This window comes from Thunnus thynnus, chromosome 5, assembly GCF_963924715.1.
Source record: "Thunnus thynnus chromosome 5, fThuThy2.1, whole genome shotgun sequence".
Lineage (NCBI taxonomy): Eukaryota > Metazoa > Chordata > Actinopteri > Scombriformes > Scombridae > Thunnus > Thunnus thynnus.
This window is the reverse complement of record NC_089521.1, coordinates 25,320,000-25,339,131: the sequence shown is the minus strand read 5'-3', so window position 1 is coordinate 25,339,131 and position 19,132 is coordinate 25,320,000. Positions and strand designations below refer to the sequence as shown.

The 19,132-nt window shown below is 38.3% G+C and overlaps 1 long non-coding RNA gene across 1 annotated transcript; it reads left to right on the top strand.

The window, feature by feature from the left end:
* The first annotated feature begins 4,444 nt into the window (after positions 1-4,444).
* LOC137183841 (uncharacterized) lies at positions 4,445-10,741 on the top strand. Its single transcript, XR_010928551.1, has 3 exons — positions 4,445-4,506; positions 9,588-9,742; positions 9,920-10,741. It is a non-coding gene; the product is annotated as an uncharacterized lncRNA (long non-coding RNA).
* The last annotated feature ends 8,391 nt before the right edge of the window (positions 10,742-19,132 follow it).

The window sequence follows — 19,132 nt, the reverse complement described above, 5'->3', positions numbered from 1 at the left end:
AAAAAAAACTGTATGAATAATGGTTTATGCTCTGTGGGACATGGGATTTATATGCTTACGTAACTGGAAATTTTGCTTGAACGTACAATATGACATTGCTAGTGTTTCCTTATGTTGGTTCAGTTTTCTAAAATGTAAATGGAGACATATTTATTTAGAGCCTTCATGCTTAATGGGAGGAAATGTTTTAGTTTCAAATGTATGGTAATTGGTTGAGAGTAATGACTCCATTTTAAAGCTGTCATGTATTGCATTTGTGAAGATAGTATTTACAACTGTGTGCATAAGGAATATTAAAAAGGATGGTACCACTTTATAACAAGACACTCTGCATATAGGTTTAACTAATGGCATTATGGTTAAGCAATTATGCTTTACAGACCAGTTAAAAGCTATGAAATCTACTGTTACGGCTATCAAGTCCACAGTTAATAAATGTTATTAAGCCACTTATGAAAGGTTTTTGCAATAATCCCTCCAGTCTTAATATTAATAAATTGCTAAATAGATTTTGATACACCATATACAGTTTACAATACATATTAACATATATGATACCACACCAATGATATAGCATTGTCTAGAAACATGTCACAGTGACATGATTACTTTTTTAAGGAAGGAATGAGAATTTTAAATTACGTAATTATATTTTAGTTAATAATCCCAGTAATGTTCTGTTAATTCAACAATGTGGGGGTTGGCTTGTCGCTGTCGGGAGTTTGATGGATTGTTGATCAGTTTAGTCTCTCTACATGTTCAGTTGATAGACTGGTCCACTACACGTTTATTTGGTGCAGGGCTTAGTGGTTGTGGCATGTTGTGTTGTTGTTTACATGTTGTGTGTTCTTAGTTAGTGTTAGTCATTGGTAAACCTTTTATTCAGGAATTACTTGGGTGCTAGTCATAGCGAAGGGGTGGATGAACCCTGCAGCTTTACTGTGAGCATGGCTAAAGGACAGGCTGGCAATTTTCTACATTTTTCTTATTGTCAGTAAATCTTATGTACAGAAGCAAACCAACAATGAACTGATTCTACTTAGAAGTATTGTGTGTTTATTCAAAGCCTGATATATCTAATTCCTCTGTGCAGTAGACCTCCGTTGTTATCCAAAAAATATTCAAAACACATCAATGAAGTGTATGGACACATTAAAAACGGCTCCAAAGACTAATAACAGCAATCAAGTTTTCTGTCTTAACGGCATAGTTCCTTATAAGGCAGATGCCACTGCGCATGTGTGGCAACCCCTTGACTTTGTACTACATTGTACATATCTCAAAGAACTTCAGTGCAAAGTCAAGAGGTTGTGATATGTACAAGAAACACATGAACAAGAAACTCCAAACAAAAGGCTGGCTGATTTTTAAACTATAATGTCTCGTTTTCTTTGTCTAGCCTACATGTGTTGAATACACAGTTTGATATGTGGGTGAAGATTTAAAGTTGTTGAAAGGCAACTTACATGCCTTTAAAGGCACTTTAGATCAAGCTGTGCTGAGGAATGAAACTAAAGTATAGGGTAATGTAAGTAATTGCTTTATAACAAGTAATTACTAATTACTTGCTGTTGAGTAATTAGTAATTAGTCACATTTTATGATTAGTAATAGTAAAGGAGCAGTTGATTACATATTTCAACTAACTGCAACCCTTCTCCAGAAGGTTTGCTTTTACAGTTCATTGGAATGGGCTTCCTGACAGCTAAAAAGACAAAGTGTCATGCTGGAGGATGATAAACACCACAACAACTGATTTTTCATGACTTAAGATAAGATATAGTCTACTTTATTGCCCCTGAAGAGAAATTTGTCTTGGGTTCAAGTGTTAAAGTTATGAAAGATGGCTTTTTAGAAAGTGGTACCAAAAAGATGAAGTCATAATTTCAAGTCTCACAGTACACAATGTCACATACTTTCACCTAACATAAAAAATGAATCTAAGAACTATGTGCATGGTACAAAATGTTATTTTCTTCTTTGCAGTTGACTTTTGTTACATTACAGATTCTCTACTGCTTATTTTTCCCCCAAATATTGCATAATTGCACATACTATATTAATAGCATGCATTTTTTGTCTTCAGGTATATGTCCTGCACTGCCTGTGTATGTTAGCTGTCAGTATGTTAGCTGTCAAAATGTATGTACAATATACAGCTAAGATAAATTCCTGCGGGTTTAGTGTACACAGTAGATGAAGTGACTTTCAGTCTGTGGACCATTTATAAGTTTTATTTCTCTTCTGGGGCTGAGTTGAGGGAGAGGTGTTAAAGCGTTCAGCTTCCTGTCCGCTCAGTGTTCTTCCAGGCTTGGTGCATCAAGAGAGCAGCAGATGTTGATCCAGATTACAGCTACATTACATTGTTAGGGCTGCTTCCCTTTTCACCCTAAGGCACTTGTTCAGTTCTGTCACCACCAAAAGATTAGAGGTGGTCACCAGTCTGTGCAAAAACATTGAAGCTGAACAGGAAGAAAAAAAAGCATGTTTTTTCCACCCCTGAGGTCATAAACCTTTATATTTTATGTTTTTGTCTTGGTGTAATGGTTTGGAGAACCTCATTTCTGGGCAAAAGTTGGAGGAGAAATGGCACAGTTTGATTTCCGTTCCTCTAAATTGTTCTTTAATGTCAGCTGGGATAGGGAGGTGGTTTTGATGAATGAAATTCTCCCTGGTTTTCAATATCTCACCGATATTAAAAAGGCCCTAGGTCACTGACACAGACAGACTGTGCTTACTGATCTTTATTGGGTCACTTTTCTTGAAGTTGGTGGAACTCAGAGTCACTTCTGGGCTTGGAGAGTGTGAATCGTGCCACTGTTCTTATGTAATAGATATATATTTGAGATCTAGAACTGCAGCCTTTTTTTGGTCAATATACAGCCATTTATCAAGTCCAGTTTACCTCATCCACCACAGAAAAAGGGCTCATGAGCATTAAGTAAACATGTAACCAGAATTTATTAACTACTATAAAACAAGCCCAGACTTTTCTTATCTCAGTACTCTTAAAGGATCACTCCTACACCAAAGAAAATGTTAAAGTACATGATGCAAGCCTAATCAAGCCTCTCAAAATCTTTTTCAGATGTGTTATGTGCCAGTTTTCTGCATGTCACAGTTGGTGACAGCTATGCAAAAATGTTCAAATACGAAAACGGAATAAAACAATTGACCTTTTTTTGAGTGGAAGAGAAGACCTCTGATTGTATAATTAGATCTGGTCTGGTGCTCTGAAGACCAAGAGAAGGACAGGAGGGCTGTGAGGATGATCGATAGTGTCTCTCAAATTAAAGTGTGACTGTTCCCACTCTGGCTTAGAGTACTGATCTACATATCTGGTGTAATATATTTTTTACTCTTAGCAGCTTTTTGTACTTATTTGACAGCTTAATTCACAGATAGCCATTTGTCTAAAGATGAAAACAGATATCATATTGGTATATGAGTGCTCACTATTTTTAGTTTCTACACTGTTCCATTTGGGTTGATTATTCAGATTAGTCTCTGAAAGAAAGATGATGAAAAGCACATTTTGAGGGAGATGCAGAAAGCTATAGGTCAGGCAAACACAATCCTTTCTGAGGAGAAGTTGTTCATTGGCTGTCGGTCCAATTCAAACCTTTACTTGGTGTATGTTTCTCTGGATGGTTGAAAAAATGAGTTCGCAGACAAATTTTCAGAGCAGGTCAGTGCTGATGATATGTTTTGAAGAGCTTCTTCTTGTCAGGTTACACCTTCTGTCTTGCCAAAAGGCACTCTCCTTTCCATTTCCTTCTGTCAGTATGTCTCCCAGAGAGAGAAAAGAAGAGAGTGTTGGACATAGCAGCAAAAGTATAGATCTGAAATGAGTCAGTGCTAGTGGTGATTCAAGGCCAAAAATTGTTTGGAATTTCTTTATAATAACCTCAACACTTTAAAAGCCATGTTTGGTGTATGTACGATTCCCAATCAATTACTTAATATCTGTTTGTTTACAAGACCAATCATATAACTTGCTATGAAATTAATTTTAATTGCCTTGAATCAAAAGTATATAACATCACTAAACCTATTGGTGACAAAAAGGTAGGTGTTAATGAAGGAAAGGCTATTTGTTTTGTTTGTCAGTGGTCAATCTTGTTAACATTTCAGGCTGTATTAGGGACAAAATGGATCACGTGAAATGTTTTGAAGAAAAAAAGACTTACTGTAGCACCCGTTCACTAGAAAATCATGCACCTAGAAAATAAGGCATGTCAGAAAGATGAAAGGATAAAGAGTTCTTTTTCTTTTTACAAATATTTGCTGCTGTGCCCAGTGACATAAAAATAACTTTCATGCAACAGGTTTCTTTGCATAATTAGCATTTATCAATAAAAATAAAAAGGGGTATTGTTGGTCACGAGTCAGCTGTCACTACAGTATGATGAAATGGAAATCCTTCATTTTGAAATGTGAATGTCCTAAAGGCTCACTAGGACTTGTGTACACAGTTTCACTTGCCTGAAGGACAACCTGAGCTACAGTAAGACCAGTTTATCCACCAGGGTTTGGGCATAAAGGCAACAGAAAAAGCATTGAGAATTAACAGAATATTTGATATCTTTGTAAATATATGTATACAAGTAATTTTCATTTTCTGCTCTAGTTTCTATTCAATGCTCTGTATCTGAACGGACCATTTACATTATTTGTCTGCATGTATTTTGCATTTGTATTTTGTTTCAGTCACAGAATTCCATGTTACGATGTCTCTTGTCATGTTGCTAAACTCAAGGCTTCAAAATGGCAGTTTGCAAACCAATGCAAGACATCACAGTGACTATGGCCATATTTTTTACAGTCTATGGTACTAAACTTGTTACTTCACGTTATTCATGTTAGATCAATCCTTGCCAGATTGAGAGTGAGCGCAGCCCTGAAAAAAAGTTTTAAAAACACACATTTAGTGACTGAAGTGTCACACAGTGGCTCCAACACTGACAAGAGCACCAGACTGCAGACACAAATAGACGTGACAGATCCATTTTACCAATCTGCACAGCGACTAGCGGCTAATTAGCATAGCTATTATCATTAGCATAGCCATGCCATACTGTGTGTAGTCCATAGACTGTATAAAAACAACGTGTAGCTGTGGTGTTTCTGGTTTGACAGCACCATGCTGGGCAGGTGACAGGTGTTATGGTGTTTGTGTGCTCTGAAAGACTTTACGGCGCGGATATAAAGTCACACGGCTGACGGACTGTTAGCATAGCATGCTAATTCTACGGCCTATCTGTAATAACAATGTAATGTAGGTGTTACATTGTTATTATAGGCCACCACCCGGTTGGTGAGCCGAATGATTGAGACTGATATGCTGCCAATCAGTGTGGTAGAGGGCAAGGGATTGAAAGAACTAGTTTGGTACCTCAAACCCGAGTACATTATGCCATCAAGAACCACAGTGACGAAACGTATTGAAAATACTTCGAGGTGAAGGAGGATTAGCTAAAAGTCAAGCTAACCAGGGCAGACAAGCTAGCTCTAACCACTGGACAGCTCTCACAAACAAAAACTACATCACAACTATTTTTTTAAAAATTACTGGTAAAGGAGAAAAATGAGTGGAATGCTAGAATAAATCAGCATGGATGATGGTGAGGAGAGCACCCAGGGCAATCTCTTATCCTGGTCTAGAACAGATACTAGAATAAAATTCACCGTGGCACGCAGAGACCAAACAAACATTCTCTGGTCTACAATGCAATGGACAATAGCCAGTTAGAACTTTTTACGGTAACTATTTGGATATTTGTGAAAGACTGATTTTTATTGCCAGATGCAGTGCTTTTTTAATTAAATTTAATGGTTGCATGATACTGAGTCCTCATTAAATCTTTTTTTTTTTTTTTTTGCTGTAGCACTTGTATCATAAACCTTACTAGTTATATAAATTTTCAATATAAGTCATGTCCTGGGGCTCAAGATGGCCTCAGGTATAAGATTCTCTTATCTGCTGCTCTTTTCACAAAATTTTGTTGACCTTTCCCACTGATGCCACCTTATCAGAAACAAAGACCTGTTTGAGACGTGCGGACCAGCATGTACCACAAAAGAAGGATCAATATTTGCTGTCCTTTACGACAGTTAGTAACGGGATTCAGGATATGAAGCAGACACATGGCACTGTTGCCTGAAGGGTTTGTAGCAACAAATCCTAACAGTAAAAAGACATTGCTGAGAATATCAACCACACCAAGATTGCACGTCAGTGGGGTGATGCCTGGGTCACACTGTACACATTCTCATGTGCCTGATGAAAGGTGGAAATGGACTCTTTCTGCTGCAGTTTAATTAAAACTGAATTAGAATGGATTTAAAGCATACATGTTGCAGGTAAAGAAACGCCTCACTGCCATGTAATCATGTTGTGTGCAAGCATGTTGAAAGTCTAATGCAGCGGGATAATTGCTCACAGAGGCAGCGGTTATAATGAGAATAATCTGTCTAATCCTCAACAATGACTTTCATGCTGATTTAGCCGTGCTCCTGTCACATCTAATAAAACTTTACTTCTTCCATATTAGGCTGCATTGACACCAAATCCTTGCCTGATATCAGACAGATTTGTCAACTCATTACACTCCATTTCCATCTTCAGTCTGACATCGTCTTCCGAGGGGGGGGGGGGGGGGGGCGCTTCGACTGGTGGTGACATGGTGGGTGATGAACTGTACTCTGTTTTCAACATGTCATGGCGGGGTCACAAACTTTCTCAAATACACTAAAATATGTTTCTGAAAACATTTGAGCAAGAAATAGGCAATGCAGTAACAGAATCTTGATTCATATTTTATCAGCACTGCCTAGTTTTATTCCTCCTTGGTTCTGGCACACAGCTTGACAACGCTTGACAACAGCTTGACAATAGCATTAGTCCCATCCATGGCACTGATTGGCTAATTGTTAGTCCACCCGTGGTGCTCATCGGATCAATTGCTTTTTCAACCAAGAAACTATGGTTTCGTGTAATGATGCCAGACGAATCAGTCAGAGTGGGTGGATTCAAAGGTCTGGACCCAGGCAAACCAAAACCGGCAATGCAAGAAAAAACAGCAGTCCTCCCATTCATTTGAATGAGGGCAGAGTGTTTATGCTGTGGGAGTGGGGATCACATAGGGCTTAGCAAAAAACCACAGCAGCCTTCCAGCACAAAGTTGAACTGGACTCAACTTTTGCTGAAACACAACCTGATGTCACGCTGTGGTGGCCAATCACATGGTAGATTACATTGTAACGTGAACGCTGTATTCAGTGGTTTGCCTTATGATCATTGCAACAAAAGATAAAACAGCCACCTTGAAAACTTTCCAGAGCTGTAAAATCTGTCTGTCTGTGAGTTTTACAAACCACTGTGTGGTGTTTTAGCTTCTGATAAATCCTTAAATTCATTAATTTTAAGTCCAACTCAACTTCCTGGATTAAACAACACGTCCTCACCATTGTAGCCCCCTGCATCATAGTGCAGGATTTCCAGATTTGATGTGAATGCAGCCTTAAAGTGTGTATATGTGTTTATGTGCGTACAGCTGTGCTTGGGAAAAGACCGGCATGAAATTATTCCCTGATCCACAGCAGCAATTAGTGTATTCAAATCACAGAAACATAGCTATATGGATCTCATGTGCAATGAACCCTGGGCACTGAAAATTGTATAGTGTTCTATATTAGCTCTCAAAACATCTCATACCTGCTACTGTTACACTACGGCATGTTTTGAATGTCAATGAACTTAATTCAAGCATTCCTCTGCCACAAGACTCACTATGGAGAGATGAAAGAAAAACATTAGATGGAAAACAACTTAGTGCACTAATGAAAATGACAAACACAAGCAAATGACTTGGTTTGTTATAATTTTGTTTCTTTTAAGTATAAAATACTCATGTTTTCAGTTTCTAGAGAGTAGTTTTGTGTAAGGCAGATGCTACTGTGCAGGAACGCTGCTCTGTTGACAGAGCTTCGCTAGCTTGTTGGCTGGACCAGCCATGGACCAGCCCTATAACCATGATTGTCTGTGAAGGAGGGAGTGAGGAAGGGAGTGAATGATGAAGTTACACCATTGGTCGACTGGCCGGCCAAGTGTTGGAGTTTCCCCATTGGCCATTGCCCTTTCATAATGAATTGGCGCAAAATGATGGAAGTGGAGGACAGCAGCATGACACAGAGTGACTGTGTTTCTTGCTCCGAGCTCTGACGCTCTCAGTTTTGGTGTTAAATGCAGTCAGCTAAATGTACCAGGATCTCTACCAACTCCTCCTCTATTCTCCATTGTGATCGACTCTTCGGCTGACAGCGCTGTCAGCAGCCGGCAGGAATACACTCCATGGTGCATTTGGATTTTATAACTGAACTAATACGACACAAACTTTTTATTTCTCTGATGTTTTCACATCACAAACAATGAACAACATCATTAAACATTAGTCTTGCAGGTGAAACATGTAGCTCATATAGGCTGTTGGCATTTGGCTGTACAAACAGACAGAACATTCAAAACAGGCATCACGGCGTAATTCACAAGTGGCAATTTTATTGTATTTTACTGTTTTGTAAGTTAGTGAACATGAAATATTGCTTCAGACTATCTAGACAATGACCTGACACCGTTGTGATGATGGCTACCTATTGAAAACATGACGTTACTGAATAATTGTTAAAGCATTAGGTGACTAGGGATAAATGTGATATTTACTTAACAATGACCTCATTCTTTGTATAATTTACTTAATAGAAAATTATCTGCTGGAATGTGTTAGTGCTCATGAGATGATACACGCTAGATCTAGTAAACCATATTTATGCTGCTAGTTTAATGCGCTGACTGCACCATTCAGCTACATAGCAGAAGTATTTTTAAGATGGCCTTGTTTTTTGTCAAAGGTTCCCCAAAGATCCTGGACTAAACAAAGCTTGGGCCATAGCTGTCAGACAGAAGGATTTTGAGCCTAATGATACTACAATTCTCTGTAGCTGTCATTTCAAGTCTGATGATTTTGACAGAACTGGGCAAACTGTGCGTCTGAAGGAATGCGCGATGATAAATCATAAGATTATAGTGTCCTTTTCTGTAAACAGTGTTAATATATGGTGGAAACTGATTGGAATGATGAGCATCCACATGATCTCTTCTGAAAATAGCTGGAATTACCACTAAATCTGATATTGAAAGTAAACGTCCCTTCTAGATTTTTCTAAAATTGATTTCTTACTCCATTTTAAGGCGCTCAATAAAACCAGGTCAACTAGAACATCAACACAAGCTAGTGAGGCAAGTGATGATCTTGTACCTGAGTCTGAATCTCCTGAACCATTGAACTCATCAACTTCTCTAACATACAAGTATGCAACATACTTGGAATTGTGTTGTATAGCACTTACCCAACAAGTGTTATATTTCATAGGATCATCATTATGCCCTTGACCCTGATCAAGATAGCTGAGGCTCAAGCAAGAGTTGAGAAGCTGCAGAGGGTTAGGGTTGCTACTACATGCTGAGAAATTCTTTCAAGACATAGGATTCAAGAACTTTTTTGACATTTCTTGTCTTTCATACACCAGAACCAAGGTGAAGAATCCAGACTACAGTGATGACACCAATGAGGACAGGAGTAGTTCCAATGAAGGACCAGAGGATCATCAGTGAGGACCCCAAGTGACAACCACTGCTCTTGACAGGACTCTGGAGATGCAGCATCCCAACAAAAGACACTAAGGTAACGTTGATCAATATGATTTAAAAACTTGTGTTAAATTTGTTTTTATTGACTGTAGTATCTATTATAATGAGCGTGTGGAAAAATGTATAGAAGACATATAGTTGTAGTTATATTATAGTTGTTCACTATAATATTATCTGTTGTACTGATATCTTTACTTTTGTGTACTTTCAGAAACAGAGGAAGATGACCAGTACATGGCACTATTCATAAACATCCTTCTGCCAGAAGCGCCTGCATACCTGTGTGCGCCACAGTGGTTCTCAGTGGTTTGCACTGTCACCTAATAGAAACCATGTGTGGACTGTGCAAGTATTCCACGTTGGTGTTTATTTACTTGAGATGCTACACGTTTCTAGAACAAACCAACATATGGAAGTCAGGGCCATAAAATATTTTGTATCAGCCTTAATTAAGAACACTTGTGCATAAAGGTCTTGAATGTTACCATACTTTGTGGTTTATTCTTTAAAAATGTTTCCACTATTCATTCAAACAAAATTCAAAGTAAACAAGTAATCTTACTTTTGAATGTTATTGCTGCGCTTCTCTGTGTCTCTCTTGACTTTCTCTCTCAACTCATTCAGTCAAGGCAGATGGCCGCCCACCTAGAGCCTGGTTCTGCTCGAGGTTTCTTCCCATTAAAGGGGAGTTTTTCTTTGCCGCAGTCGCCAAGTACTTGCTCATGGGGAAATGTTGGGTCTCTGTAAATTAAAGAGTATGGTCTAGACCTGCTCTATGTGAAAAGTGCTCTGAGATAACTTCTATTTTGATTTGGCACTATATAAATACAATTGACTTGACAGTATGTAAAATCTTAGAGCAATGTACTTTGTCTGAGTTCTGTCTTTTGTTTCTTCCATCGTTGGCAATAAATTTATAAAACACTGGCACTTTTCTTTTTTTTTAACTTAAATCCTGTTGTTGTTGTTGTTATATTGTTTATTTTGGTAAAACTGTTTGGTTCATGTTCAAGATGTAGTTCTTTGGCCCTGAAGGTTAAAGAAGTTTTAAAAAAACTTTCAGCATCTGCTTGAACATTCATTCTGTAAAAAATATAAGCTACTGCCTACATTACCACAAATATACAGAATAGTCAATAAACTAATTTTTCTAGTTGTTTGCAGTTTTGTCATTTTGTAGAGGTGTTACAAATGATACTGACAATGCCTTTATGCCTTATGTAATGGCCTTTGCTCTACCAATGTGTTATCTCTCTCTTCCTGTTTGTGGCCAATGAACTTATTAATAGGGGAAAGTTTATGTATGTGTGTGTACACTGTCACACACACACACATACACAGAGGACCAATTTGAGTTTGTTAGTGTATGTGTGTGTTTGTGTGTGTGTGAGAGAGAGTTCTATCTTTGTGAGGACCATATCCAAGCCTATGGAGATATGTGCCAAGCAGCGGGTACACTCAAAATTTCTCTTAAACGTTCTATTTATATTATCTGCTGTGAACAATTAACAGGCCCCCGTGTAAGTAGGAGGCTCAGGATGTTGGTGTTGTCATTCTAATTATAGGTAGATGTGATTGAGCAACTTAGAAGAAAACTTAGACGAGGATGTGTATGAATATTACTGTAGGGGAGGTAAGTAAACTAGCTACCTACTGAAAAGAGATGGTAACCCTAAAATAAAAACCATCATTATCAGACTGGGGAAATTGTGTTTATAGACAAACTCGTTACAGTAGCTTTTGCAGCCAGAGCATCATGTGCTTGGTCTTATTCCATAGAACTGATTAGATTTGCCCCCATATACTGAATTCAATTCCAACAAGTAATCAGCATCATGTTCAAATTCTCACGTTTATAACAAACCAAATTTCATTAAAATCAGTTCAGAATTAAGCGAGTTTCAGTCGATTTTGTAGTGAAATCTGTATCTCTCAATACCTATTGTATTTGTTTACTAGCAGATCTTGACTGCCCCAATATGGCGGACACAGAGACGTATAGTGGCGACATACAGCAGTGGCCGATGAGGTATCTACATTTCTATATTTATGGTTATATCAGTTGAGTTTGTGGCGGCTGCTCTGCAAGTGTGCTTGGTTTGACTGTAACTGCAGTAACCAGGCAGAGATAAGCCTCCTGAATTTGCACCCAAAATGCTGTCAAAACTTTTATTTACAATTTCCACCACAGCCTCCATGATCTTCGACTGGGAAAGATTACAGATGAACATTTAATATCCAGGAATTCACATTAGAGACACTACCACTGACTATCCCTGTAACAAATTGGCCACAGTTTCACACATTGACCATAAATGATCCAGCCATATACTATGTTTTATCTAGTCTTGTCATGCTGTATATCACAACCTCTTGACTTTGTACTACATTGCACATTGAAAAGAACTTCAGTATAAAGTCAAGAGGTTGTGATATGAAGCACAATAAGCTAGAGAAGTTCTGTAAGTAGAACAACGTTCCCACACGTGCGCAGAAGCTTCTGCTTTACACAGAACTATTCTCCAGAGACTGAAAACTTGATTGCTGTTATTAGTCTTTGGAGACATTTCTAAACAAACGTGCCCAAACTCTTTGTGGCAAAGGAACATGTCATCCATTGCAGCGGTGTGGCTCACTGATGTGTTTTTAATAGTTTTTGGACAACAACAGAAGTCTACAGCACAAAGGAATACAATATATCAGGCTTTGGATACACAAACAATACTTATAAGTAGGATCTGCTGATTGTTGATTTGGCTCTGCACATGAAATTTGTTGACAAAAATCAACAGCCTTGTCCTTTAAATTAAATAACCCATACACATGTAATAGTTTTAACTTATTAGATATGGGTAAACGTGATTTTTCTATAGTGCTAAATATATCATATTTAAATCACTTTGAGATAAAAGGACACAGGTCATATGTGAATGAATCATATGTGAAGTTATTAGTCAGAAATGTCAGGAAATTGATTTCACACCTCTGCCTCGAGCCGTCAGATCAAATAAGGAATGAACTCCAGCATTAATTAATTTGTCTCATTCATTATTTTCACCAAATAGAAATCTGCTGACAGCACTTCATGTGGCATGCGGAGAATAACATACTACAGTTAATCCACAGAGAGTTGTGTTCATCTAAAATAAAAGACAGACATCATGTGCACTGATTGCTTTTGGGACCAGTGTGTTGATCATTTTCCCTGGATCTAAGTCAATCGCAACAGCTTCAGATACTTGAACATATACAGCAATCAATGTATTGGCATGTCACTATTGTATTAAGACAGACTTGAAAAAACCCGAACCGTTCCTTTCATGTGTCCAAAAAAATGTTGGACCAAATCAGAAATGCACCAATGATGAACCAAAGGACAGTTTGACTTGGTCCAAATGGCCCAAAGAATGATAAGTCTCTATCCAAAATGTGGTTGACTCAAACAGACCTTTATACAGAAAAAGAACACCGACACTGGCAGCAGCATGATTCACCAACAATTAACGAGCAGCCGCGGTCAAAAAGAGCAGCAGTATATGTGATTTTTCTCTGCACCTCACAGCTCCCACTCTCCATCTCAAGACACTCTTCTCCTGATGATTATGACACATCACATGATTGGAGCTGATAACAAATTTTTGGATCCACTCAGGTATAAAACATAATGGTACATTTCTTTCACCTTTATGTAAGTTGCTGTTGTACTCTTTTAAAAAACTATACCTTTAAGCCAAAAGTGTAAATATTTATAGGCCAAAAATACCCCTCAAGAACAGAGTCTGTGACAGTAAAGCAGTTAAATAAACTTTGAATATTTCATTTCAGTCATTGTATCTGCCTGTAGAAACACAGGTGCAGCTCCACACTTTACAGTGTGCTTATTTCTGCTTCCTCATCATGTTGTTTAGGTCGGGAATGTCAAGACAAACATGATAAGTGGCCTCCTGAGGAAACACAGCCCGTCAGCTGAGACAAGAATAGGAGCCACTACATTTCAGCTTTGTTGCTGGGAGCTGCCTGTGTTGGCATGATAGGCAAAGGGGACGATTAGTGAGAGAGGCGATTGTTTTCGAACTGCATAAATTTGAATTTAGCATGCTCACACTGAACTGGTGAATTAAAATTATGAAATACGTGAGTAAATTATTCCAAATCTTTTATTTGCAAGGAATATTTTTGTTGAATCCATTACAATATTGCTTGTGTGTAAAGAGGCCACTGAGAGTAGTATACTGACTGTGACTGTGTGTGCGTCCACATGTAAAAGGTCTGAGTTCAGGTTGTGAGCTTTATGAGCTAAGCTTGAATGTATAGCGTGCCTATCAGCATTACATAAATCTTCATTAATGTTCACTGTGACACATGGGTCAACAATCTGAGGTTAAACAAACACCATATATCAAACCTCCGATACTAAACAGAGGTTTGACCAGATATGAGCCGTCTGGGCAAACCAAACCCAACCCCCTTTAAAAAATAAATCTCTTATCAGTAGACACCCTTGTGACATCTCCTGCAAGACCTTAAAAGAAAAACACACATGAAAGAGAAAGAGAAGGTAGGCAGCTCAGAGTCCAGTCCAGACCTTTCTGTCAACACCGGGCAGCTTGTCCGTGCGGTGACAAATGTATTCCACGCTGGCAGCGACCTCATGAAGCAGCTCACTCTGTAACGCTCAGTTAGCGGTGACTTTAATCTGAAAGAATGGGCACTTTTCAGCATTTGCCAGCTATCGACATTGCACGCACCAGAATGAAAACACACATTCTGGCGAGCTCAATTGGCACAAGAAGATAGATTTTGCATGTTAGATGTGCAAAGTATCTGGAGATATGACAGCATAAAAAAAAAGACTGAAAACTGAACTGGTGGACTTTTGATGGAGTTTGGACAATGGTAGGACACTGTATCATTTTTATATGAGATTATAAATAGAGATGAAAAGATTTACAGGATGGCTTCTTGTTGCTTCAATTCAAGAGCTTCTAATCAATTTAATTTACCATTATTCCACTTAAGGAAAAAGCAGCATATGTAACCCAATGATTTATCATTTCATTTTATCAAGTCTTTGGCAGATTCTTTAATGCACTGTTTAGACTTAATTTTATGGATGTTAAGATGAAGTGCCCCACCATTATAAATTCTAAAACCCCTTGTTATGTAAGGCAAAGAAGCTAAACTATTCAGTTTGTACCTGTCACACAGATTTATCAGCACCTAATGAAAATTTAAACGTTCAAAATGAGCCAAGTAAATCCAACAGAATCTCGGGTTTCATGTTAAATTGTTATTCCATGGGTTATGGATCTGTTTAATGTGCCCTTGGAGCAGGTCTTAAGAGGGCTTATTCACAGCACACGCAGCTTCACTTCTTCCACTCAAATATGGCAAAATCTGTCGATACCAAAGAAAAGCAGGAGGATAGCAGCTATGGACGGATAGATTAGAGCTTTGTTTGAATATATTTCTTGTACTAATCATTTTAAAAAGAACTTGGTACATATAATAATCATAACTTCCTTAGAGATTTTCTTCTGCTGTCTTTTTGCTTCATGATTTCTCCCACACAATATCTCTCCCACAGAACAGTCTACCACTTGGCATGATATGCGTCTCATCAGCTTTTCATTACAATTTTTTTAGGAAATCTACAGGCACACAATGTCAAGGGTCCAGACGTCCACTGTGGCTCATAGACGAAACTCCGAGGAGTCGCAAGGATTAGAGTCCAACTCAGTGCGGTTAGACGAAGTGAAAGAGTAATTTTCAAACTCCCCTGGCACTCATTGAAAAACGTACTGATCCAGCAGTAAGCCAATCTGCTGCAGATCTGAATGGGCAGGCACTACAAAAGAACAACTTGATCGGTGATCCCACATATCCTTCTTTGTGATAGCGGAGTGCTGTGGCGTGAGACAAAGCAATAATGGTAAAGCCGCTGTGCTGAGGTAATGTGCCCACTCGAGACAGCTAAGAGTGCTTTTGTGTGGTTACTTGGAAAATCACCAATCTTCATCTTGACTCGGAGTGCTGAAATCTGTCTCGTACTTGGTTGCTCTTATACTGATCAACATGGCATCATCTAAAGAGAATTTTAAGAAAACACTTGGGTGGAATGGCCACTTCATGTTGGAAAAAAGATTACAAGAAAATTGATGTAGAAAAAGAAAATAAGTGTTGCTTCTTGTTTGTCTGGCTTTCAGTGTCACTGCTGGCAGACGAGAAGGATGTGGAAGTGTACAAACAAAACAGACAAAAAACAGCTTAAAATATTTTGTCATACATGCGCCTAAATGCATCATTTTTAGCTTTTTCCTCCTAAAGAAGGTGATGAAATTCCTTTACACTCCTGTACTGTATGTTGGGGCTCTTTCTTCCTCCATGGGGACAATGTATGGTGTGAACACTTTGCAGTTTCCTGTGCAAACCGGATCTCAGGGTCATCCTCAACGGAAAGCAGGGTCACCGGGGGCACAGTAGCTGCTTTTTCATTCACAGTAAGCAGCCTGGGTCCAATCAACCTCCCACCATGTTTACACTTTGACCGGAGAAAGCATGTCTGTGTATGAATGCACTCAATAGCTGTTATTGGATCTGTAATTTATGAACCACATTAGTCTCAGCAGATAAAGAAGCACAAGAAAAGTGAATGAAAGCTGACCTTAATTGGTAAAGAACTTTGTAAGCTGAAGATCGAAATGCCTTTAGTCCTGGATACAATCCAATCACTGAAAGATATGGAAAGGCCGGTGACGGACAGTCCAGTGACATTTAAAACCCCAAATGCTAAATTTAACATGCGGCCAACTGAGCCAGTGAATTAAAACAACTCATCACCAAGCCATAACAGAATCGCCAAAGGCCCAGCGGGTGCTTTTTAACTTATGTGCTGCTGAAACGCGACTGTCTCACATGTTGAACAGATGTACGGAGGGCAAATGAGGCAAACATCCTCATGATGTATTTTTTCTTTCTGTTGCCTTAAAGGGAAAGACCAAGGACGGTAGGAAAATGTAAACACGTGTCTATGATATCACCATACATTTCTGAAGGGAACATTAGAAGCTGTTTACCACCAACTTTGTCATCTAGTTGAGCCAGAAAGTATAAAAAATAAAGGGAAATGCCTGGATGGAGTCGACGTGAGACAAGAAAAACTGGGATTTCTACCTGTCAACCAAGAAAACACACCCCATAAACTTCTGTGAACCTTAACTCCCTAATAAAAGAGAAGAGTAGTTCAATAGTCCTCTTTTTCACTTTCTTGCCTCAGTTGAGAAGATCGAAACCACTCTCGAGTAAAGAATTGGAATTGATCTTCTCATCTAATTCTCAGCAAGAAAGTGAATAAGCATATTTCCCAAAATGCCAAACTATTCCTTAAATTTCTTCTTACGGTAATAAAATAACCACAAAAGTACAGCATTATAGAGGGGAAATAATCTACATACTTCTTCAACACAGAAATTGGGGGTTTTCTTGTTCCCGATTTCCTGTTTTCCTGAGCCAAGTATTTACAGTAGCGTCATTAGAAGAACTGCATCATAAGGAGCCACATTGGCCTCAACATTTTGCTGTGCTTGCTGTTGTTCCAGAGACATATTTATAAGACATTTCCAGCTGGAAATACCTTTTTTTAGAGAGGTTTGCATTAGATGTTTTGCCTTGTGCTGTATTAAGACTCGTGATTGTATGAAGACATCAATTTGTAGGAACTGAATCTTTGACCTTATCTCGTTCTCTTTCTAACCCGAAATGTTTTTTGAAGGTTTATAACCCCATATACGAGTCCAACCTGTGATGACATCCATCACTGTATCCAAGGCTGGATTTGCTCCATATGAGCTAAACTTCATTTATATATAAACACTCATGAACGTAGCGTAAACACTCAGACATTCTGTTTAGAACGCAAAAACCAGTCTAATATTTACATCAACTAGCGTGGATGTCATGCAGTAGACAACATGGTGAGTCTATCTCGCACAGTAAGAGTGAGAAGGAGAGTTGTAATTGGGTAAAAGGCCATGCTGGAGTGCTGTGTGTGTGTGTGCCATTATCAGCAATGTAGCCGCAAACTTAGACAATTCTATTTCTGTTTGCCCTTCAGCTCTCTCAACAAGGCATCACAGAGCGGGATAAGTCACCAACAGCTTTTTGATTTTGTATAACATGCAAATAAAATGATGCAGGAATTTACATGAATATGTGTGGAGGCTCTTTTATTTTTTGTTGAATCTCCTTTTGGATTTAGAGTCAATGTGGAATTCCAAGCGTCTTGTTTTGGGGTAGAGGAGATTATGATGCATGCAACATGTAAATGAGGTTCTCCCACTTGATGTACACAAATATGATTTCCTGTTTTATGGTGACAGGTAACATTTTGCTGCACTATGTTGGTGTGTTTTTCCTTTTATTGTTTTCATACTTTGTGTGCTCATTAGCATCCACAGATTTATTCCGAATGTGGGCCCTTAAAATGTGTCAAAGCTCCCACTGAGTAAAGAAATTACATCCAGGGGAGTCTAAAAGAAAATCACCATGGGGTAGGGCTGCAGCTAATGGTTATTTTCATTTTCATTTAACCTGCAAATTATTTATATGTTTATTTAATTAATCATTTTGTCAATAAAATGTCCGAAAATGGTGAAAAATGTCTGTTATAACTTCATAAAGTCCAAGGTGACGTCTTCATTCATAATGTATGACACAGAAAAGCTTAAAATCCTCATATTTGCAGCCTGTGAATATATTTGATATTTTTGCTTAAAAATGACTGAAAAGATTATTTGATTATCAAAATAGTTGCTGATTAATTTCCTGCTGATCGACTAATCTATTAATCGATTAATTGACTAATCGTTGCAGCTCTACTTTGGGGTTACTATTTTACTTTTGATTTGGCAACAATAGCATGTGCCCAGATTTTCATGGTTCCCTTCCGAGCTGCTGTAGGTTAAAGACTACTACTGGCTACTGTGTGCCTCGAGAGAGAAATGTGCTTCAATACTCCGTGTTCAGCCATCACTGAAAATTTAGAAGCTCAAATTAACTTACTGGAAACATCTGTTATTTCTCTGGAGCCTGGCCAAAAGCAAGATACGATCGAAAAGGAACTGATATTCTTATTTAATTTCAATTTTCTAGTTTTTCATGAAATTTCACTTCCTCCAGTGGTTGAATTCAAAGTGGATCACTAGTGTCCACGGTGTATAACAATATTAAAGAAAAGCAGCGTGTGTGGGTGTGATTGTGTTTGTACTATAATTGTGTGGGATGCATGCATCCATCTGTATCCTAAGATAGTGATTGTGAGAATGTAAACAAAGCCAGGGATGTTTAGTGGTGCTCCATCCAAATTCTATTTTTGAGAATCGACACACACTCCTCACGGGCTGATTTTTTTTTTAATGTACTTTTT